This window comes from Haliaeetus albicilla, chromosome 18 (genome assembly GCF_947461875.1).
Source record: "Haliaeetus albicilla chromosome 18, bHalAlb1.1, whole genome shotgun sequence".
Lineage (NCBI taxonomy): Eukaryota > Metazoa > Chordata > Aves > Accipitriformes > Accipitridae > Haliaeetus > Haliaeetus albicilla.
Genome location: NC_091500.1, coordinates 11,576,201 through 11,601,132, shown reverse-complemented (window position 1 = coordinate 11,601,132; position 24,932 = coordinate 11,576,201).

Here is a 24,932-nt window from a genome sequence, read left to right as displayed (position 1 = left end):
GTAGATGAAGCAGAAAGGAAAGGGCTGGGAGCATCCCTTCTCACGATGATAAGTTGGTTTAAACCTCACTGGGGTGTGTAACAGCTGCTTTTCATTCACAATGAGCTTGTAAAGCAATCGGAGACCCTTTTTGGAAGGGGCCGCTGAGGCAATAGGTGCCTCTATGCAGAGGAAGTCTGGAGTAGGAACTGGCTGTATCACCCAAAGAGGGTTGATTTTCTAAACTCAGTTAGATTGAAAGATGTTTTTGTGAGAAGAATTCAAGGAGGAAAAAACCAAAAAGTATTCAGAAGGGAACAGTAAGCCAAGGGAGTCCCGTAGACAATAGGATTGTGCAGGAAAGGAAGATCTCTTTCTGGTCAGAGAGCTGGCTGAAGGATTCCCAGGAAGGTGAAGAAAAAATGAAATTAAATCAAATCCCATCTTCTTATTGAGTATTCCTGAGCTTAGCAAGGTAGGATGTTACACTTTATTTGCAAACAGGCAAGGCTGCATCAAAGAAATATCTATCTCAATCTGTTTTAAGAATTAAAAGATGTTCCAAGGTGCCAAATTTTGCCTTGCCAAATTCCAGTTCCAGGTTAGAAAGAATGGAACTTTCCAAGAACTTCACAGAGTTACTCAGTAAAACCAGAGGGAACTTGGTACCTATTGGTTTTCCATGTCACTTTGAAATTTCCAGCTAAACTGAATAAGACTCTCCCTGAAATTTGTTTCTTTATAGGTAGAATTATAACCTGAGGTCCAAATGGCCTTTTGAATCTAGATTAGGGTTTGAAGCGCATATGTTGGAACAGCCTTTACTGTCGTATGTGCAGGTTTTTAAAAAACATTTCCAAGCTTGAGTCAATGCCTTTTTTAACTTCCCAGGGCGGAAGGCAAAAAAAAAAAAAAAAAAAAAAAAAGATGAGAAAAAGAATGTATGAAAGGTTTTGCTTTCCTATGCAAGTCTTACAAATATTGTCACTAGATCTAATCAGTCTAACCTGCTGAGTACATGACATTTAATATAGGATTGGTTTACAACTCTTTTTCTTCATTATTCTTGCACTATCTAGCATATTATTTCTCATATAACTGTTAAAGAATTAAGACCTCTCACCTGGCATCCACAGCCAAAACGAAAGAATGTTGACATTACTCATTACTCAGTCAGGTTTTTCAGTTTTTCTTGCAGTCTTAACCATTGACATATAATTACCAGGAAAGCCAAGCAGATTATTGTTCAGTATATTCAGAAACCTGAATTCAGATAAAAAATGTCTGATCCATGCAAAAACACTACAGTTCTGAAAAATGTAAATGAACAGGAAAATGCTAAAAATTAAAAGTTTAGTATTACTTCAGTGCTATGTAGTTATAATTATTGGAAAATTATATGGAAAAAAAAGTAAGATTAATATCTTCTAGATCTCACTGGCTGGCACTCAGTGCACAGGATGGATTCCTTCAGCTATCTGAAAGCCAAACGTAAAGCCCAAGCTGGTTCACTAGATTCCACCTATAATCAAAGGTGAAAATTAAACACCTCCAGAAGCTATTTTTTTCTGTCTTAAAATATTCTCCTCAGCTGCCTCTGTTACTTCTTCCTCAGGGCAGACAGAAAAAATGCTTAACTTTATTTGCCTCCTATGAATCTCACCTTCTTTTTTCAACTAACCGGACAAGCCTGTGCACCAGAGCCAGTGTAACGGAACTAGTGCAGTGCACCAGAGCCAGTATAAGTGAACTAGTGCGGTCTGCCACCTGGGAACTACCTCCTGCTTCTCAGCAAATTACTGCTGCATGCATTTCTGTGGTGCAGTGACACCATTTGTGGCAATAAGCCTGGCTGGGTATTTCTATCCATCACTGCATTTTAGCAAAAAGCCATGTCACATAAAGGAGTCAGCAGGAGAAGCCACCCTGACCAGCTAGCAAAAGGAATAGATGAGCAAAGTAGGTGCTGAAAATGATACACAGAACCGAGGAAGCAAAAATTATGACAATCTAGGCACAAGATTTTGTAAGTTTTGGGGTTTTGCCTGGGAACTTGATTAAATGTCAACATGAAGTACACAGGAAAGATGAAAGAGGAAGGGGTGGAAGGGTGGGTTTTGGAAGCCAGGTGAGATCAAGGCAGAGAATCTGCCAGGGTTGCTTCATCAGCACGGAGGTGAGAATACGCACAACCCAAAATGTGCACAGCGCCCTGACAGCACTCAGGGGCCCTGCACAGCGCTCACTGCAGCTGCCAAAGCTGCACGGAGAATGTTACCTTCACGCTTCACATACATGTTGCCTCTCCCTGCTGCCCCTGCTGCCAGTGACCCATCATTGGAACTGCCCCCGTGCACCAAGCAAAGGGTGCCTGCCGTTCAGAAACCATCTTCCAGGGGAAAAGAAAAAAAAAGTATCCAGGATAATTTTTAATGGCTGACCCACCAGCCAGGCTGTGCTCTTGTGTACCAAAGATCCATGCGTGGAGAGGACCTTGGCCCACAGATAGTCTCCCTTCTGCACCAGAGGAAACTAGTGGCTTGTATTTTATTGTAATGATTTCTGTAGCTTTTGGATGGCCTCCTCTTTCGAGAATGTGACATACACAGAGTGCCTTCTGCTTGACAGTGGAGAGAGGGGGGCCCGACCAGTAGAATTTTGTAACATTTATTTGTTTGGATAATTTACTACGGGTTTACTAGAATAACCCCATGGACAGATTCGCTGTTCTTTGTTATAACATGGACTGGAAGCTTAAGTTTGTTTGTAAAGCTCTAAAATGACCGTGGGCTGATGGAAGATACGCTATTTAACAAGCTCGCTGGTTAAAACGAAAAGCTTGTTTAGCGGCAATGAGCACTATCACTTTGTATTAACTGAAGTTCAGGTTCAGCTGTCTGGACACAGGCAAGATGCCTGCTCTCTGGTGTTTGTGAGGCAAATCTGGAGGATGAAATGCAGATCTGAACAGGAGATATAAGGAAATTGTTTACCTGGGTCAGAAAACAAAAAAGATATATTACAGAAAACATATGGTTGCTATTTAATTTATGCTTTATCATTTTTCATTCTGACATTAACATTGTTATGAGTGGGGTGAGAGCACTGTACATTGTACAATGTAATATAAAATGAGGGTTACCACTCCTTGCCAGAGGAAACGTGATTCAGAAACAATTTGGGGGCAATTGCAAGGTGATGTGGCACAGAGAACCAGAAGCTATTGAAACTTTAAACATCATTTCTGGACAATATAAGACTTGCTGCAAAATGACTTGTAAAAACATGAAAACATTACTTTCCTTACCCCAGAGAATTAGAAATCTTCAAATATCAGTTCAAACAATGCCTCTTAAAGGGCACCACAGTTTTTCATTGCCAGCTACCATTATTTTTAACAGTTTGTTAAACATACTGCAATAAAGAAAGATTAATGGCCAAGATATAACCCAAAAATGCAGAGGGCCACGTCGAGATCTGTTACATGCAGGACATTGGTGGTGAGGCATAAAGAGGGTATTTAAGTGGAAAATTTAGCCTCAAAACATTCATGAAAAAAAAAAGTAGGTGATTAAAATGGAAATTAAGTGTTTGGGGAAAACAGAGTAAAAGACACGAAAAAAAGAAAAGATGAAGCATAAACAATGTTTTATTAAGGAGAATAAAAAAATAATAATGATAAAATGTTACTCTAGGAATTGAAGGAATAATGAAAATATGCAAGTATTAAGAGGATGAAGAAATGACAAAAATATACTTGCAAAAATATACTTACAAGTATATAAATTTTATATTTAATCAGCAAAGGAATCAAAAACACCTGCAAGCCATATCTCAATGATTTCCCTAGAACCATACCTAATTTTAAAATTCAGAAGAAAAGTAGTTTAAATAATGAGATTCATCTCATACAGTTGTTACGATCTAAAATTTCGTTGCCTATTTTAAGATACTTGTTTACTGAAAATGGAGAGATACCAGCTTCTGCAGAAGGGAAATTAATCTGTTTCTGAAGGATGAAAAGTATCCTGGAGGATGACCACCTGAAGTTAGAAACCTAATTTAAAATTGTTAATCTTCAGTGAGATTAAAAACTGAGTGACTTTTTCTGTTTTAGGAGCTTTGGCTCAGTCCTGCTTGATCATTGGGAAAGAAGGCAGGAAGGGTTAATTTTTGCGTTGTAAAGATTAACCCTTGCCCCACACCATGTCCAAAACAAAGACATGAACGGAACATCAGTATTCTGTGCTCTGTCCAACATATTTATGGGACTGAATCCATACTGGACTGGTGATTTTTAATAATACCAGTTTTGTCACCTGCTGGTGCAGTATGAGAAAGCGCACTCAGCTAAACTTAGACAGCTAGTTGTGTGGGGTCAGAAGTCGAAAGTGCTCACAGTGATGCTTGTCTCGTGCATGGAAGTCATGCCGATTGATGTGTTCAGGTTGGGCAAACTTTTCACTAGCTGGTTTTGGTATTTTTAAAAATATCCATTTTGTATACTCACATTTCTTAAATATCCGTCTCTAAAATGTCACCTTCTCAAAGAATGACAGATCCTTCTGTGCTTTCCAGTGTTTACATTTTCAACATGAAATGAAAATCAGTATTGGGAAGAAAATTCTGTTCTGATTTTTTTTTTAAAAAAGGGTTGAGGTTTCAAGATTTTCTAGTCTGCACAGGGGTAAAACCAAGACCTTGGATTTGTTTTCACTGATACCAAAATAAGTAGTGATCTCATGTTAGTAGATCTCCTGCATCCTAAGATAATATCCTCGATGTCAAATCGTAAGCTATTTTGATGCCTCACTTTGGTTTTGGCCAGAATAGCCTGAAAAAAATTTGCTTCAAAACCTGTTCTTCATGTGAAAAGTCCAGTTTTGTTGTAGCAGTATTTTCTGATGGAAAAGCCATGCAAAGAAATCTCAGTAGGCATTTCAGGATACCTTTCTGAGGTCTCCTTCATGTCTCTGAAGCCTAAAACGTACTTTAATTATGAATGCTAAGATCCTCACAAAATAAGATGACTTGAAGAACTAGAACATCAAGAAAAACAAAGCAAATAGTATCAGGTTCATGTTAAGATTATGAAAGTATTAAATTGTAAATAAGGGTCCTGATCATATTTCAGTAACCAAACAAAACCTTTTTTAAGACAGTTGACAGCTTTGGAATAGGACGATTAATTTCAAAAAGTAATAGATATTCTGGTTTTACAGGGATTTTTTTTTTTCATTTGTGATATGGAAATATTAGAATTTATCAGGAAATATTAAAAATTATCCAAATGATAAATTGTGTGTGTGTAAATGTATATACATATGTAATCTGCATACGTAGTAAGCATACAGACAAATGAAGTTACAAACCAATCCAGGCAGCAATTCTACTACATTTCTCATGTTTTCTGGTCTCCAGGCTGTCAGAGTTATTTTTTCTTTCAGAACTTCTGTTCACTACAAAAATACTACAAGCAGAATGGGAGAGATGTGCCTCGGCACTCTTGAAGCACATTGGACATATCATGACCAGTTAGAACTGCTGTGCACATCCTGGTGGGAACAAAGCTGGTGTAGAAAATGCAAAATCAGTTGCTTGCTTTCCTTGCAAACCAAGCTAGCAATGTGAGTCCCTGTCTAACCCAAATTTTTAGCTTAACGTAAATAGTTTAAATACAATGAATACTGAAATTCTGCACTAATTTTTTTCAGCATCTTTGAAGATGAGTATCATTATTGTGACTATTTTTACTTTCATATGGACAGTATAACTTCAGCAATGACTAAAAAGATCTTAAAAGTTTGTACAGGTGTTAATGAAATTATCTCAGTAAACCTAATGGCAGGAAAACTACAGTATTGGTTTATTAAACCTGACATAGTCACCACACTTAACATTATGGAATATCTATAAATAACGTCTGAAGAGTTGATACTTGAGGAATAACCGTTTTAATAAATAGTAAATCATTTCTTAGAGGTTATTATAGAATGAACAGATCAATGACACCTACTAATGTGCTTGTAACCATCCATAACAAATACTACTAAAGTATGTAATATGCTTCTAATATCTAGTATTCAATTACTAACCTCTGTACAAACCATTTATATTGAAGCCTTAACATAATGTTTTACTACTATATTAAAGTAGTGATTTACTTTGTCATACTTATGCATTTAATTTATTATATAAGTCTTGTGTCTAATCCTACAGTCTATGTTATAGAGGCATCCTCTGAGAAGTCATAAAAGAGAAGTTAGCCAGAGAAGCAATTGTTGAGTTGGGTCTCCTATTTTCTTACCTGAAATGTTTCATCTGCAATTTCTATCTTTGTCAATAGGCTGACATTTTAAAGAGATTTAATAGGAAAGTATCCTGAAAGTTATGAATTGCCTTTCAGAAACAGATGAATGAAAGCAATGTTGCCTTTCTATGGTCCTTGCACACTGGAGAAGCTAGAGTCTTGGGTTTGTTTCACTGCCAGTGTGAACTGCCATCAGGTCAGTAGTATGCAACTGGCTGGCAGGCATTTCTAAGGAGAAAGTGACTTCTTCAGATGTGAGGAGACTTAGAAGTCTGCAGGCACAGAAACTTGCAAAATCAAGTGAAACTGATAAAAAAGAAAAAAACCGTAAGGGAAACAGTCCGGCAAGTTCAAACATACTGGCAAATCCTTAATGTATTTGCCAAAGATCTCAACTGGGGCTCTGGAAAGGGGCTGCATAAGTAAGAAATTTTGTCCATGACTGTGAAGTCAAAATGTGCTTCTAGAGGCATATTCAGCGCCCATCTTGCTTCACATTTTTGGCTCTTCCTTAACTTAAGCATTAGAGTCTGGTCCTTCTTCTGATGTTTCATGGTGCAACGAATCAGCCCGTGCTGGCAAAACAATTCAGAAGTGGCTCACCTTTTTGCTGCTTCCCTCTCCCCCTTTTCTGTAGCAAAACTGAAGGTTACCAAGTTATCTGGGATATAAACTACACTAATTCAGCTTTCCTCTGAACTGTTTTGGAGCAGATCCATAATCCTTTGCATGAACAGGAGCAGGGGCTGCAACTTCAGCCTCCTCATGCAGCCCTGTAACCTCAGAGTATTGAGAGTAGCCTTTTCTCTGTGACCCAGAGATTGATTAAAATCTTTGTATAGCAGTAAAGTGCCACTTCAGAAGAGTCTGTAACCCCTTGTCTGAGGTAACTCCACAGGAGATGAAGAAAAATGCAGTTCAAGTCCTGTTAGAACTCAAGAAAATGTCTGATCTTGGCTCAAATCCAAATATTCTAAGTAAGTCCCTCCAGGGCTCGGGAGAAGCTGGGTAGAGAAATGAAAGAAAGGGAAAGCTGTAATTTATAATTTTAAAATTAGGAGTCCAAAGGGGTAGTTCCGAAGCATTTTTATGATTTGGAAAATCCCGCTGTTTAGAACTTTGGGAAATGTTGTCCACTATCTTATTTGTTTTATTTCTGCAATTCATTAAATACCATCCAGAGAAGATGACAACCATAAGTACAGTAGCAAATAATAATGATATGATAAATTATACAATTTTTAGAAACTTAAAAAATGAAATAAAGCTTGTTTTCAATGTTGTGTAACTCTGATTTACAAAATTGTCAGTTTCTACATATCTTTCTTCTTGAAGACCAATAAAAGCCCAACTGATTTAAACTAGGTTATTAAACATTCGTATGTTTTTGGATTTGAATACATTAACATAATAGAATAATGGATTGTAAGTAGTTCATCAGTAAATAATCCACAATTATGGAGTTTGCAGACTGATTGAAAATAAATAGCAGCATATTGTATAATTAAGCCATAATCAAATGTCTCTCTATATACAAATGATAAAGTGTCCCCTTGGGCCATGGCCATGTGCTGAGGGTTTTATTTAGTTCAATAGCAAAAGCCTTTCTGTGCCAAGTTTACACAAAAGAAAAGTTAGTGAATTGCTAGGAATAAAGTTGACTGATCTCTCCATACAGTGTAATAATTAGAGCCAGCATTACTCCATGCACATTTTGGACACAGACTTTTGCAACAGCTAGCAAGATTAACCCTCACTGGTATTCAGCAGTAGTGTTCCCTGGCCAAAGAGGTACTATATTTTGCTTTGTATAGAAAGCCAGGATTATTTCCATTTAATTTTGCTGTATATTCCATTATTAATACAATTAAACTTCAGTTTCAAGCAAAGAAAGTTGAATTTGCCACATTTTAACATCATCTCAATGACAGGTTTGAGATTCTGAGCAGAACTCGGTGTGGGTCCTGAGTTCTGTCTGAGACTCTGAAGAGGAGTTCAGCATTTCTGTTTACAAGGCTAGAAGCTGAGCAAGAATATTTTAAAGCAAGAATCATTGCTTTTCCAGTGTAGCCTTTCACTTAGAAAATCATGTGGTGGAGGGAAGGAGTTGATCACCTTTCCTCTGAAGGAAAATTATTTACATTCAAGAGGGAGAATATTTAGCAGAACATTTCAAAAGATTAGAAAATCTTAAAATAGGGAAAAAGGACAGTAGCATGCAGAATATGCATCTGAAAATAGCTTCTTTCAAAAGAGGTCTAGGTGCAAGTAGATGAATGTCATTTAACAAAAGGGCTGTCCTCTGCAACCTCTCAAACAGTGCTACTAATAACTTTGCTATACCTGATATTTAACTCGAAGAGGGATAAACAGGGATAAACTTGTTATTTTTGTTGGTGCAGGCAGCACCACTGCCTGGTGTTGGATCTGTGTAACACTCTTTGGTTACCCTTTACCACGCTGTGTGCTCAGATACCAGTAACGCCCTGCAGAATTCAATGCTTGCTTTCTGACAATCTGAATTGTATTCAATGCATAGCCCTAGAAAAATTAGTCCTGGGAACTATGCAGCTGCAGGTGGTTTTGCAGGATCTGACCTACTGTGTAATTTATAACCTTTGAGTGGTTCTCTGGGATTAAGAACTCACATAGAGGATTGAGTCTGATAAAGCCTCGAACAGCATTGGGAGTCATAGTCCCTCTGGGGTTGTTAGCTTAGTGCCAAAAGCCAGTATCTCAAGGAAAACAAGCTCAAGACAAACTCTGAGGGTCTTCAGTTGTACTCTTAGTGTAGCACTCCATAACACTGCTTTACAGTCACTTCTCTGCTTTGATGCTACTTTTACTAATCACAGCACAATTCTGGAGTCTGATTCGGTTAGGGAGAGGAGCTGGACTTGTTCACCCAGGTTGACTCCTTTGTGACAACAATATGGACTCTCCTGTCTCTTTATTCAGCTCTATTGCTTTGTGCTATGAATCTCCTATGCTATGAAGTTCCTTGACTCTTTAATGCATAATGTTGAACCCTATGTTCCTTATTGACTTCTCGAAGTTTATCTATTTTCTCGCCTTTCAATAGCTTAACATTCATTGCTGGGATTTCAGCTGGAGTTTTGGACCAGGGGAGCACATTTTCAGTTCTTACAGTTTTCATGGGGTTCTCTAGGGAAACCTCTGTCCCATATAAACTTTCTCTTTATCAGGCAACTGATTTCACTGAAACAGTTCATTTACTGGAGTGAACCAGGCCTGTATCTATATTTTTCTTGCAAATTGTTATAAAAAATTAAACATAGTGAATATTCCCGTTGAAGTCAAACCTCTGAAATAAGTAGCATCTCATCCTCTGTGCTACCTTACTTGTTCAGTAACATTCATGGCCACATGAATAATTTACTTGGAGGAAAGCCAGATCAGAGCTAGAAAATTAGGCATAGGCCACTCTGAGGTAAGTGAATATGTGGATTTTGTTTTGCTGCAGTTAATGTGATTTCACTTGTCCCCTAATAAAAGTTCATGAGAGGTTGGAATATAAGTATTACAGAGCAGCTGCTATGAGTTTAATCCACATTCCATTAATGAAGATATTTTGCTCCCAGTTCTGGATCAGAATCTGACATACTATTTTCTTGCATTTCGTGCTGTCCACCTGCAAGGTTTTTGGTTAAAAATATGTGATAAGCTTTAGATAAACTGTTTTCTAATACTAATTTTGGAATATATATATATTTGTGAAATAAAGGGAAATGTAGAAAAACAAACTACTGGATTGTGCTCTGTACGCTGGAGGGAGAAGGCTTTGCAAGCAGAGTATAAATATACTACCATGCCAAAAAGAAACAAAGCATAACACACGGTACTATATGAGAGACAGGAAGGCACACAGCCCAAGAAGCAACAACTTAGTCAAGACCTTCTTTCATCTCCTTTAAATGTTGTGAATGCATATCATTCCAACTGAATTATTTATTTCCTAAGGTGCTGAGCAAGACTTAGTCTTATTTGAATCAGCTCTTGTACCACCACCACCAAAATCTTTCTCTTAATGCAAATCTGAGAAATAAAATTAAAAAAAAACCAATCCTCTTAATACTGGGAAAGGGAGTCCAGAAAGGGGGAAATGGTTATCACAGTTTAATTTGCAGAATAAGCCAAAAAGAAAGAAAGAAAGAAAGAAAGAAAAGGTCCCTGATAAATGAGAAATAGTCCCATTATGTTATTATTCTGTTACCTAAGAAACTATCTTCAAAACAGAAGCCCTCATAAATACTCTGGAGATGCATCAGACACTTTTCCCTGCTGTACGACATTGTGTATATGGTTTGGCAGGAGTTCATCGTGTAGAAGATAAACTAGCACATAGTGCCAGGATTCTATTACTCTTGACCCTGACCTTTGGCTGCATGCTGTTTCCAGTTGCACTCCATCTTTAAAAAAAAGACAGCGCCCATTTTTTTACCCTTTCTTTTTTAACTTCTGTTTTTAAACTTCTCCATAATCTACCCCTCATCTGATATATATTTGAAAAACAAGTTTTCTGATCTCTTTCTTCTCTCTCTTTTTTTTTTAACTTCTGTTTTTCATTCCTTAAAACCAGCGGTAGTGCTCCTGCCAAAGTTGGCTTTCCCATTCAGATTTCTCTTCTTTTTTTTTGTCTCCAAACACTAACTAGCTCAATAATGTGGAATAGTATAACGTATCCTAACCACAGAGAAAATACATTCTTGGAAATGGTTTGTTTTTCTTTGCTATATTTACTATTCTCCAAATCCAAGATATTCATTTATTGTTACCAACTGAAGTTGTTAGTAGTAAAGTCATGGGAAAGGAGATGATATTTTCATTGATATAGAATCAATGTTCAGAGATGTCAACTCTATACAGAAGGGTGTAGAACCACCTAGGGCATGTGGAATTTTTAAATATGTTTCATTACTACAAAATTATGATCTCTATCAGAAGTCCAAAAGTAGTGCATAAGGATGTGATAATTTGCAAAGCACTTTGATACAGAGCTACAAAATAAGTACTTGGTAAGCTACAGAGATTAGATTAGGCCACAGGAAAGCAGAGGGATATTCTTGAAAGTTTATTGGGCCTTCTTCTGTGCTCCTAGTTCAGGCAAAACTCCCAGGGAAGTCACTGGGAATTCTGTTTGTATTAAGCAGGACAAAATTAGGTCTCTGTTTTCCCAGTAGGGATCAGGCTAACTGCCATGGATGAAAATGTTTTTAAATAGAAACCAAAATAAACTTTTTTTAACTACCTCTGGCTGTCTGGAGTGGACTTTAAAAAAATTAAATCCTGGTATATCCAAAGGCTTTTCATTTTGTGAACGTTGCAGTAATCTGTGTATACTCATTTTTTTGTGCAACATTTGAATAGTAAAACAGAATAAATACAACAAAACTCCCAGACCCGGTATTTTTAAAGGAGAACTGAGAGATAATCAATGGAACTTCACAGAAATGTTATACTTGGAAGAACAGAAAAATTTAGAAACCCAGTGTATCATGGTTAGACAAAAATCTCTGGTGCATTAAAGACAACAAAGATGTGTTGCAATACAGTTTTCCTAAATGTTTGGTTTACTTTAGAAACAGAAAATGTTAAGACTGTAATTATAAACTGTTAATACTGGTTTGTATTTGGGGGCCAGGACTGAAATTGATATAAACAAATTTTTGTTACAGAAATTTCTTCTTTAACTAACTCTTTCATTCTACCTGTATTTACCAGAAAGCGTGGTATGACAAAAAGGAAGAAGTTGAAAGCATGAAGGGAATAAACCCAAACCCACTGAGATTTACCACAAGTCCTAAATAAATTTGATTGGTTATTACTTAAGCTGTATGATTTATAAATATTATGCTTTGTGACTCCAGGACCCATCTTTGCCTGAAAGTTCTGCCTCTCTAAAAGACAGGCTATAAAAATTATCAAGAAACTTGTGATAAACAGTAATTGACATACAGAAATAATGCAGAAACCAGCAGATATGAAAGGAAGAGTGGTCCACATAAGCAGTGTTTTGTGAGACTTGAGTGACTGAATAATTTTATAGACAGCCGACATTGGCTGATTAAAGAGCTGTCCCATAGTAGCATTACCTACCATTACATATTTGATGGTGGATTGTATTGCAACCCAAATGAAGGTTAACAGAAGGTTTAATAATCTGTGTTAACAGTGAATTTCCACTGAAAACGAAGAAGCCATTACTGGATAAATTTTGCCATGATTTTATTTAACAATGTCAAAAAATTCAGTTAGCAGAAATATTTGTGTTTAAACTTCATAATTATGAAGCTTATTCCATAGGAAGTTTTTTTAAGAATCCTAAAAATTATGATAGATAGATACTAAAAAACATTAAAGGCAAGAATTTAGGGAGTTACCTGATCCCCTCAAACTGTTGCCCCACGGCTACATGGACAGAGGGTAGCAAGGAAAACAGTATCTAGGCCCATTTGTTGGCCTGGAAGCTAAATGACACGATCTGGCCACAGCCACACTAATAAATTTTTTTACATTACAGAACAGGGTGGCTGCATCCAAACCGCTCCCTGGGAATGGTCCTTGGCATGTGCTAGTTCCCAGACAGATAGTGTTATCTGACATGAGCCAAAAGGGCACCAGGGAATAGATTAACAATTTAACCATACGGATAACTCTTCTTGGGCCACTGCCCTGATCCTGTCCACTTTGCTAATACAATTATAATCAAAGATTCTGGTTTCAAATCATTTTACATACCTATTTTCAAAATGTGAAACCTCAGAATCACTACCTAAATTGTGTAGGTATATATCAGACAATGTTAAAGGAATAAGCATTCCTATATTTCATTATGCAGTTAGAGATACGCAAAAGAAATCCACTTCAGTGTAACTTAGCATTTTATGATAAATCTACTCTCCCAGACAATAAAGTTTTGATAAAATCTGGTCCTCAATCGAAAAAGACAAGGAATTTTAAGAAGGGTTTTAGGCAGTCATCCTAAAACATATCCAGTTCACAAGAAAGTAGGCTGGAGGAATATCTAATGTGTGAGTCTGGGTGGTCTTCCAGTGCTGAGGTCTTCAGGATTGTGGGGATTATCTAGATGACTCCATTTCTATCAGTGTTTGGAATAACACTGAGACTGGACAGTAGAGTGAAGAAGAAAAGCTGACAAAGGAAGTAGGTTTTCAGCTAAAAGAGGACATGTCTACCTATTCACACTAATTAGTATATTGCCATGCAGAAGGAAGTATGTAAAAACCCAATCTTTTTTTTTCTTTGTAATTCAAAGCAACTTTTCCCTGTTGCTGCTGATATCACTTGCTTTCCTCATTTAAGTTTCATGACTGGTTAAGTAAATTTTAGTCTATGCTCTTATAAAAGGCTTTACTGCTCTTTTTTACCTTTTCCCCAATTATGTGGTCATGTCCTCTTCCTTGTTCTTGGCAGTATGTGGTCGCTTGGCTTAGGGAGCTCATCCAACAGTCTGTGTAGTCCCATGAGTAACAGCACATGCAGATGATCGTAAAGCTAGAAAACACGACCATTTCTGAAAAACTGACAGCACTGGACATGCATAACCCAGAAAAGAGAAGGTTTGAGGAGGAAGCATATTAACTATATTCAAACTTAATACAGGCTGTTGCAGAGAAGAAAGGAATCTTTTCTCTGTGCCAGAAGGGGATAGCACAAAAAATAATAGGCTGCAAAGGTGATTAAAGTTAAACATTAGGAAAAACATTCCAGCAGTACAGATAGAGAAGGACTGGAACACATTGCTTAAGGAGAGTGTGGAATTACCATCATTACAATTCTTTAAAACAGCTGTTTTTCTAACAGCTGTCTACAATGTCCTTAGCAGAGCTGGTTCTGCCTTGGGGCAGTGCAATGTACCATATGACCCCTCAAAATCCTTTTTCAGTTCCATTTTCTGTGATTGCATGATTGGATTCAACACGTTGTTAATCCATGCCCTGTCACATTTCATGATAAGTAGAAGTTAAAGGGGAAAGAGTGACCATCCAAAAGAAATATTACCTTGTTTTCTATGTAACCTAAATCTGAATTTTCCTGATTTCATCACCACAGTGCCTGAAAGGGAGAAGAGAGACCGAGTCATAGGATGCAGGAGTGAGTTGTGCCCCTGACAGGAACAGTACCTTTCTGAGAGCTACAGATTCTTCCTATGCTTTATTTTCCTTCTTTCTAATGAGTATAATTATGTCACAGTACTAATGACTGTGATTCTCCAGATGGAAGCTATTGCAGAGGTATTATGCCAGTACTGTTCTTTCCTACTGACAGAATTCTGCCCCAAAGCAGTCGGTGAAGATGGTATCTAAACCTGAATACTTAAGTTAGGTAAATGGTGTCTTCCTCTAGAGGCTTCCCAAAGTACTTATCAAAGAACTGTTTCCTCTGGCAGGGTAGGGAACTTATTATTTCAGGAGCACTATTTCCCTAATCTTCAACAGTAGTAGTAAATTAAATATGCCAAGGACTGTTCTCTGGCCTCAAAGTCAAATGCCAAGGCCTGGCTTCATCCACACTATTAAATTACTTTACCCTCCAAATCACCTATTGAAAGAGTTCATGCTAAGTCCTGAGTAGTGCCAAAAATTGTTCTGAAGTGTGTTGACTGACCTTGTTGAAAAATCAAATCAGAGAATTTAATGGTGTAGCTGCTAAAATTTGAGTGGCTGGGAGTATTCCCTAGTTCTATTTAATTTACTAGAGTGGAGGGCACATGATGGCTAAAAATTTGGTGAAAGTTGTATAACTAAAGTTAGACTGATTCTCACCATGAAGTGTGAGAGAATATAGAGAATCACAGCACATTTTTTAACATGAAAAATGCCTGTTCTTATTGGCACAAAGACTGAAGCTTTGTATGTTTGGGCAAGATTCACTGTTTTGGTGAAGCTGAAGTTATTCCTTATAGCTTTCAAGAAGACACTCATAAGTCTGCAGCTGAAAAGTACACCTCAGTGATAAGCAACGTGGCTTTGCAGGAGGCAGCTGAGTACATAGGGAGGAAGGTTGTAATGAGACTGATAAATTCCTGCAGATGCAGCTGTAAAGATAATCTTGGTCCAGTTAAAAAAAAAAAAGAAAAAGTAAAATTGCACAAGCACCTGAAACGTTCCTTTTCTCATGATAGTTTATCTGCCCCATGGTGCATTCCTGGGGCATAATCCCTGAGTTTATCTGAGAAACGTACTTCAAAAACCTTCTTCAGTACGTCAGCATGGCATGCAAATAAAGGAATTCACATAAAACCAGGCAACCCTTCAGGAGACACGTGCTCCTCAGGTAAACACTGCAAAGAGACTCACACTCTGTAGGAGATGAGTCAAAAGAAAAACATCTAGGAAACTCTGATGCAGGAAGAGTAATTAAGTGTAAAACTATTCCAAGAACTCAATTAAATATTTGGGGGAATTATTTAGTGAATTTAAGATACTGAGAAAGTACTTATTTATCAAATATTTTTGGCAAAGAAACAAAGGAGAGGATATCTGAGGGTTCAGTTATGGTGGAAAGAGAATCTAAGGACAGCGGGGAAAAAAGCAAAGCAAATGGGATTATTTATATTTGGTTACAAAAGCAGCTAAGGCAACAAGATAGAAGGACAGCAAGAGGTACCAGGTTGAGAACTTGGTGTTATGATCGTGTAGGCAATGTTCCCGGGACAGTCGTGAGGCAGAGAAGAAGGCCCCAGGAGAGCAATTACAGGGAATCTACCCATTTATAGAGCCTGTTTTATTTCAGAGGAGACTGTATAGTCATAATGATTGATATTAATTTTATTTATTTACAAGTGCCATGGTTACCCAGACAAGTCTTGGTCTCTGTGTGCTGGGCAATAAGTGCATATGAGGCTGCCCACAGTCGAAGCAGCAAACAAGCCATCCGAATGGGGTAGCACGTTTGGAATCAGCTGGAAAAGAAAGAGATCTACAACATGACAGGAAGGATCCCAAAATTGCAGAGGTTCAGCAACCTGGACTTGTCTTAGCCTCATTACAGCATAATGCCTCAAACTCATACATGCTCTTTCTTTCTCAGCCTCAGGAACATGAGATGCTGGAAGGATTTTGGTCTTTAAAACAAGAACATGGCCACCACACATGGCTGGAAATTCATTACTGGTGCTTTGAGCTAGGTACTACCTCTTGCAAGGGTAGGCCATGAAGATCCCAAGAAGAAAGAAGCAGAAATAAGTGCAACCTCTTGCAAAGGTGTGCCATGAAGGTCCCAAGAAGAAAGAAGCAGAAAACTTCAAAGAAAGCTTGTTCTTTATGTCCATGAGTCAGTGGACCTATGAAGTGTCTCCCTAAAGGATGCTGTAGATGCAAAAACTTACATGGGTTCAAGGGGAGACTGGACAAGAACATGGAAAAGATATCCACTGGGGGTTACGGACTCAATAAATCATGTCAAACTCAGGAAATCTCCTAAAAATAGTTGGAAGCTGAGAGAGTATTCAGGGTTGCTTTTGCTACGCATTAGGTGTCCCTTACAGCTGCTGTTAGAGACAGTATGCCTGTTGTTATGACCTTATGTACTGGAGCAGCAGCTGAGTAGCATCCTGATTCATATATGGATTATGTCCAAGGTGCACATATCTTGGTCTTGTGTAACAGGGACCACATGGCACGACACGGAGCAAGAGCATAACATGTTAGTCTCCTTCTTTCCCTTTGCTTTCACCTCTCCTCCTCAGCAATACTGTGGAAGCAGCTGGTTTTGTTACTCCTCCTTGGGCCAAAGAATGAATGATGTCTGCATTAGTTTGAGGGAATCCCTCTCTGAAGGAATTCCTGTTTGAACCGCTTTTTGAATTGCTGCATAAAGGTCATGCATCCTTGCATAGAAAACAGAATACTTGAGGTTTGTGGACGTATTTCAGAGTATTGACATTAAAGCAGGGATTGCCATTCACTCAATACTTTGGGTGTCAAGAAACAAGGCTGGGGCTTTGGAAACTAGTGTCATAGGCATTGGTAAAATGGAAGAATAAAGGAGTCATATTGAACTAATTCAGCATGTACTCTTTATTTTACTACTATTTCCTAAAATTTTCAAGTTCAGTCCTACACTGAGAAGAAGAAAAAAACCCCATACTGTCATGATAAAATTTGCACTGTTGCTTAAAGAATAGTTTGTGATAAGAAGATCGTTCAGTAGAAGCAAACAGCAACACATAGAACTGCTGCTTTGGACAAACACCAGCTGCTCTGCTTAAGCTTTAGCCAAGCACCAAGGGGAACTCCTCCCTTTGTTGCCCATTAATTTTTTTCTTTGAATAGAACTCACAATATAATCACTTTTGCTGATTTTTCATGGGCATATATACATGTACGTACATACATATATTCACATTTATATTCCAATACAAACATAAACACACACGCACACACATTTTTACAACTGTCCATCTATCTAGGAATAACTACTGTGTATATTAATCTTGATGAGGTATGTGTTAAGTAGTTAGAAATTACTCATTTTTATAATATACTAAACCCCAAAATGTGAGTAGGCAAAAATACAGTGTAGAGCTAGCTAAGGTTTGAAAAATATGTGGGTTAAATAAAAAAATGCAACAGACAAACCCAAGCCCACCAGAAGCTAGCTAATTTATCAGATTTCCATTAAGCTTAGAAGAAATTCTATAGCACCAACTTTTTCATTTGCTTTGTATTTGTGTCGTTCTTCACAGCATAACTGATCCTTTTCCAGAATATCACTAGCCTATTAAGCAAAACTGCTCTTGCGTATAGGAATGAAGTTTTGGGCACTTGTTATGGAGATAATTTGTGACATTATTAAAGTTTCAAATCTAGCAAGATATATTAAGTTTCAAGTTTGACTCTAGCTTGGTTTCCCTTTCCCTTTGTGTGTGTGTTTATGTGTCCTCTTAGATGTATACATTATATTCACATACCTTCTCAAATTTGTGCATGCTAGATGTTTGGATAACACGGCATGTTCTTGAAAGATAATCAAATCACATGGAAGTGTCTGTGTTTTTGTTTTTGTTGTTTGTTTCTGATTTTTTTTTTAAAAGGATGCTGCTATTAATGGAAATCCAGAAAGAAATATATATTCTTACCGTCTTCTAAATACAGTTGAGCTAGCAGGTTCAGTATAATTCACATTCTGCTTCCAATTCAGCTTGAATCCAGGTATAATCAGTAGATCACAAAGGGTTTATATATGTATGTGTGTATGTGTGTGTGTGTATGTATAAAATGCACAAGTCAGTTTAAACACAGAACATATTTTTAAAATTAAGTCTTAATTTCCAGCTCTATATTTTCTAAAATAAATAAAGTCTACACTACGAATATATAAGTACAGTCTGAAATCATGGAAATAAGTTTGACTTAAATGAAAGCTCAAGTTCACATATTTTCCAGCTTATACCTGGAAAATATCAGCTTTTATTGCAACTTATCTGTAAGGGCTGGTTTATAAGAATTAATGCAAATAATAAGAATGAAAGTGAGATTAAAACACCAAGATTTCTCTCCACATGAAAACGTTCAGATTTTTCAGACCCATGTACTATTATTGTCCATGAGCCTGGAAACAAACCCTGGTATAAACACAGAATCCAAACCACAGAACATGACTTGTTTAAAAAGTTAAATTCTGTGAAGTAAGGCAGGAAACGAGATTTATCCTTCTGGGAATTTTTTGGCATGAGCAAGGAACTAGGCATGCTCAGTGCATGTCATATCCTTCATCTATCACTGCTCTCTGAAGTAAATCAATTTTTTTTATTTTTTTTTTTTTAACTCAAACCAAGGGAAGGCAACACAGTCACCATCTGAAATGTGTAGAAATCCTTCTGTTTGACATGGCATTAAACAGAAGAAGGCAAATTACAGTGTGTTGCCTTAAGGATTATTGTTGCACATTTTGTGCCTTCTGGCTGTGGCAGTGTTTGTTCCTCCAAGTGAAATTAGCTGGGCCCAAGCCATTTTGCAACATTGTAAAAATAAATTGCTGTACTTGATAAGTGAATGTTAAACTTGTCACTCTAAGCTAACTGCAAATTGTTTTTAGTGTCTTCAGGGTAAGTTGGCAATCTCCAATAGGAACTACGCAGAAGGTCAGCTTTCTCCCTTTGAAGCCAAGTTTAGGTTATAGCTAGGGAACCAGAGCAAACACTCCTGCTCATGGGCGAGAGAAGGAACATTTCCAATGCAGTCAAAAACTTCCAGATTAGACCACATCAAGTTAAAAATTTGGGATCACACTAACACCTATATTACATCACGTTACACTTGTAGGACAATGCTATTTAAACATCAGGATGAGCTGAAGTGCTTACTTAGGAGGCTGGAGAGGAGGGAAGTCCTACAAGGAGGAAAAATATGGATGAAAAGGCTCTTTGGCCAATTTTTTCATGTAGTCCAGACTGCTTGCTCCTGCAAACACCCTTGGTGTCACCCTTCCAGGACTTCTTAACCCGAATTGAATGCTGTATCTTCCTTCAAACCCCCACAGGCTGATAGCAAGAAAGAAATTATGGAGTTAAAAAAAACTTCTTGGGTGAAATTTGGGAATTAGGTCCCTTATACACACAGCCTGTTTGGCACGTATCACAGCTGAAATGAGTGGCCTTTTTCTCATTCAGCCTTGTAAATCTGGGAGTCAGTCAGTCAGCTTTTCTGTTGGAAAGTCCCACTTCATAAAATCAACATGTCCCTTGGGGAACATGGCATTTTGCTAAAGTAACAAGTGATTTATTTTTACATGGAAAAACTGAAACAATATCTTCCTTATTACCCACCTCAGGATGCCTGAAGAGAGACAGTTCAGCTGATCAGCAAGCCCAGGCAGGCTGCTGGAGGGAAGGTTCAGGGCTGGAGAAGTCAGCTCCAGTATCCCCCATGTTGTGCCTCCACGCAGATCCTCCTGCAGGACCTCGCTTGGGCCAGAAATGGAGCAAGTAGCTGCTCACATGTTTGTGGAAGACCCTCAACAGATCCCCAAGTGCACCTGCCAATCTTTCCCCAGATCTAGCACATAGGGGGAAAAAAATTATCCAGTTCTATTTTTAAGGGAAGCTTCCTGGAAATCTCCTGAGGAAAAAAAAACAAACCAAACCAAACAAAACAAACCCAAACAAACAAAAAAAACACCAAACAACCAAAACCCCCAAACAACCAACAACAAACTTTTCTGTCTATCTATTGTTACAGAATCAATTAAATAATATCAAATGGTAGTTTTAGAGTGAGTCAAGAAAAGAGAGGCAAAAGAAAGTGGTGGTTGGGATATCTCTCTTCTGCTTGAGCTTTGCAAGCGGGTTCTTGCTTTCTCGGTAGGTCTGTTTTCTAGCGGGACCAGGGAGAAATATTTACCTTCTGTAGAAAGCACAGAGAAAAGGAAAGATTTCCAACACATGCTTATTATGAGGCAATGCAGCATTACTACTAATCCCAAGTGGCCTGAGTGGGGTGAGACAGTAGTTTAGAAACTCAGCCTGTGCAGTCCCTGGTCCCTCTCTTCCAAGGCTGCAGCTACAGATGCTTGCTCCAGCAATGGCTTTTGTGATAATGGACACCTCCTCTGGGACCTGGATTAAGCCCAAGGTTAAATTACTATAGCAACAATTTTCATGGAGTCATTGCCAGTAAATATTATGGTGATTGGTTACTGAAATCTAGGGCAAGTCATTATTCATGGCCTTGGTATCAAACATAATGAAGAAGCATATTTAATAGTGACTTTTCTAGACCAGTCCTTGCAAGTTGTTTCAGGCAGTTCACAACATTTTAAAGTACATAATGAAATACAAGTAACAGAGATCTGTAACACAGTGAAAATGCACAATGTGATTCAAAGTTATAATGGCACTCCAAGACATTTTTGGGCTTAAAATGGAAGCCTTCCAAAGCAAAAGAAGGACAAGAGAGGTCCTGAAGGTTTAATAGGTATATCTAAGAAGACAGAGATAATAATACAATAAATCAGTTGTGGAAGCTTGATGAGTTTGTCCACTGAAGCACCACTACATTGTGTGTAAAACATATTACCTTACTCTCTGCCTCACCATGTTTTGCTAAGAACTCACACAACAAAGGCTTAGGTAGACAAACTGTAACTGTCAAGGCAGTTTAACAAATCTTCTCACCCTTCCCTCCATTCCCTTCTTTTTCCTTTTTTTTCCTTCCTTTTCCTCCCTTTCTCTCATGAGACACTGCAGGATATCATCTCTCCATTTAAGATTACTTCCATTGCAAGTAACTAGAAGCTGGTGCATGATCAGCTGCAGCTTCTAGAGAACAGCTTACATTTATGGTGGAAATGAAGCATATTTTAAAAGTATTCTGGTACAGCTGGAATTGCTATTGTCTCTAAATTTCCAATTAACTCAGCTTTCACTCAAGTACATAATTTTATTCATCTCAGAAATGATCTCTGAAATTTTGCTGCATTATCTCTGAGTGTTTAGCAGCAAATGCGGAGCAGGGATTGTCTTTTTGTTGATATTCTTTGCAAGGGAAATACTTTATTGCACTTTATAATAATAAAAGCTTAATAATGGAAGACATTTTTTGCTTCACTGCCATGATGATAAACTGAAGCCAGTTTTGCCAAACCAACAGGTCAGGATAGCATGAGAAAGCCCCACAGAAACTGTGAGATGTAGAAAAATAAAATATAGGTAAACATAAATTAATACAATCTGGTTTCTTTTGCTTTGTCTTCTAGTTTCTGAGCCATCACAGTGCATGCAGGTTACCCAGTCAAAACTTTCTTTGCCATCAGAATGTCCAGAAAGTTACTTTATTTTAAGTGTGACTGGGATTCTCACATCATCACTCATTTCCAAGGGCACACATTTTATGAAAAGCAAAAATTACCAAGATAATTTTTTGTAAAATCAGGGTCTCTGGGCATAATGGGAAATTTAACACCTTTCATTCTGGAGAAAAAAAAAGAAGAAGTAAGAATCAACCTTGATCAAAGCCTGAAAAGAAAAGAAAATTAATTTATTGTTCCACTGTGGAAAGTCCTTTAGCCCAAGTGGGCAGATGAAACCCCCTTCATTTCTCTTCCTGCTCATCAACAACAGCTTTGCTGCTCTGCTGGGTTTGGACAATGAGACTTTTTTTGAGTTTGAGGGGTAAGAATAAATTTTGAGGTGTTTTCACGCAGCCGGTTCTGCTCACTTCCCATTGACTTTTCTCCTCCAGTGCTAACACAAATCTGCCAAGGGTAGAAATGAAAAACAGGGTTGTCCTGTACCAGGCAAAGGGGGTTGCTGCTGACTGTGGCCTTGTGCTTCAGAGCCAAGCTGCAAGAAATCCTGTCAAGTGAAGAACTGAATAACCTGCCTTGCAGGAAACTCTTACTTTCTTTTAGTAGCTGAGGTCATCTTCATCTCTGCAAGATGAATATAGATGAGAGAGGGGGTGCATGCTGTGAAAAAAATTATGAATTTTTTTTATGAAAGAGAAACAGCCATAGGTCAGGAAACAGCAAAGAAAGTCAGAAAAAAAGTGCCATGCTTTTTTTCCCCATTTGTTTATTCTGTGAATAAAATAAATTCTTTATCCTTTTTCATTTATGATCTCCACTTTATAAAAGAAATTATGTCTGTGTAAAGGGAAAGTGTTTCTTTCCTTTCTGGATTAAAACTGTTGATCAGTGAATGTACATTGGCATAAATTATTTTAAAAGAACTTTTTGTCAAACAACTGCGTTTGGTGGTGATGTAATCCCAGTTCAAGTCATATTTGGGGTGGCTATTTTTGTGGGATTTATTAAGCTGGTCTTGTTTCCAGCAAGAAAGAGAGATTCTGACTAGCATACAATTGTTGGGTTTTTTTTATTTCAGTGAATGTTGAATTAATTAATGCTTCAGCTTCAGACTGAATGTTTCTTCCCCTTTTTTATTTTCCTTTTGATTTACAGCAGTAAAACTCAAAGTCACATACTGGCTTAGGCATAAAAATCAGGATATATCTTATGCACTTTGACAGTACATTTAAGACCCCTTTCTACAGTCTGTGTGTCAAAATCTGTTCTTGTCCAAAGCCTGTGGAATGAGAACTTGGCCTACAGAGCTTACTCAAACACAGCATCCCTTACTAGACTTAGGGGCATAGGACAGAGCTGAAAAGGACAGCACGTTAGAGCATACAGAAGTCCAAGCTAAAGTATTGCCAATGGAGAAGACTCCTCAACCTCTTGTCCAGTTAGCCAGAGGACAGTCTCTAAAGACAAAAAACCTGGGCAGCGCCTGCACTGCATTTTGAAGCACCATGGCATAGTATAAGTAACAGGTCAGCTTAACCTGCTTCTTGTTTTGGTGGAACCACAGCAACTCTTTGTGGGTATTATTAAGCCAGTACACAAGCAGGGAGCAGAGGCAGGTGGAGAACAGGGAGCTCAGGGAGGGCTGCAGCAGCAAGAGGCTTCAGGGAAAACTCATCATCCTGCAGTCAGGGTGGACCTCAGTTCTGCTGCCTGCAGCCCCACACCATGGATGTGGTGAAGGTATGAGTTACTGGGGGTGGAGCTGTGGTTACAGCTTATACCACAGCTCGGTTGATGCACGATGCTAGTTAAGTAGCAGCAACTTGATCGTGTGTCTAAGCTGTAATTGGTGTGGCTTTGTCTACTGTGGTGCTATCTGATCTGGTAAGGGAGATGACAAATATATGGATTTATTTAATTCCTTCATTTACATTTACGATAATTTAAAGAGATGCCTTTCCAAGGCATCTAGCCTCCCCCCCAACATAGTTAATAATTCTATAAAATAAAAGCACCATTAAAGTAATCATTTCCACATGCACTGAGCCAGCCAGCCGCCTTCTGAAACTCCTTCCCACCCCTTTATCATTGTGGGAAGCCTACAATCAGCCCTCTCCAAAAACTCTATCGAACAAATGTCTGGACAGAGTGATGCTACATAGGGAGGCTGTACAATGTCTCTGTGGAAGGCACAAAGCTTTTTCAGAGCAAAAATAGATAGCATGAATTTATGTCATTTTCAACCTGTAATCTATAATTCTCTTTTTGCTGCGTGCCAAAGCAAGTTCCCATTAGTACTGCTGTCTCTCTTCCTCACTTAATAGATGTTTCTACCAGCACTTTAACTACAGACAAGAGTGGATCAGTTAGTTCCTTAAGTTCCCTCATTCCTACTACCAATAGCCAGTCTGGACTGAGGACTGGGCAGCTGACAACCAGCTTTTTGTTGCAGTGTCCCCAGCACTGATTTATTTTTCTGCAAAGGGCTCATACGAGCCTTGTCCTATGTGAATTTGTCTCAAACTATACCAAAGATAATGCAATAGAGATGATATATTCAAAGTGAGCAGTTCTCAGTTTCCACCTCTGCCTACAGTCCTGTAGAAGTGCAACCCCCAAAGCCAAATTGTACTGGGATACCAGAGGAATGGTAGAGCCCATTCTAACAGAAAGCATTAAATATTATTCATGCAACTTGATGAATTGAAGGCTGAAAATAGAAATTATATCTGCCTATAAACATGTATGGACGGAAAAACTTACCATGAACTATTGGGATAAAAAACTAAATGGATTAAAATTGACAAAGAAATTAGGCTGATCACTTTCTGAACATCAGAAGAATTAGTGG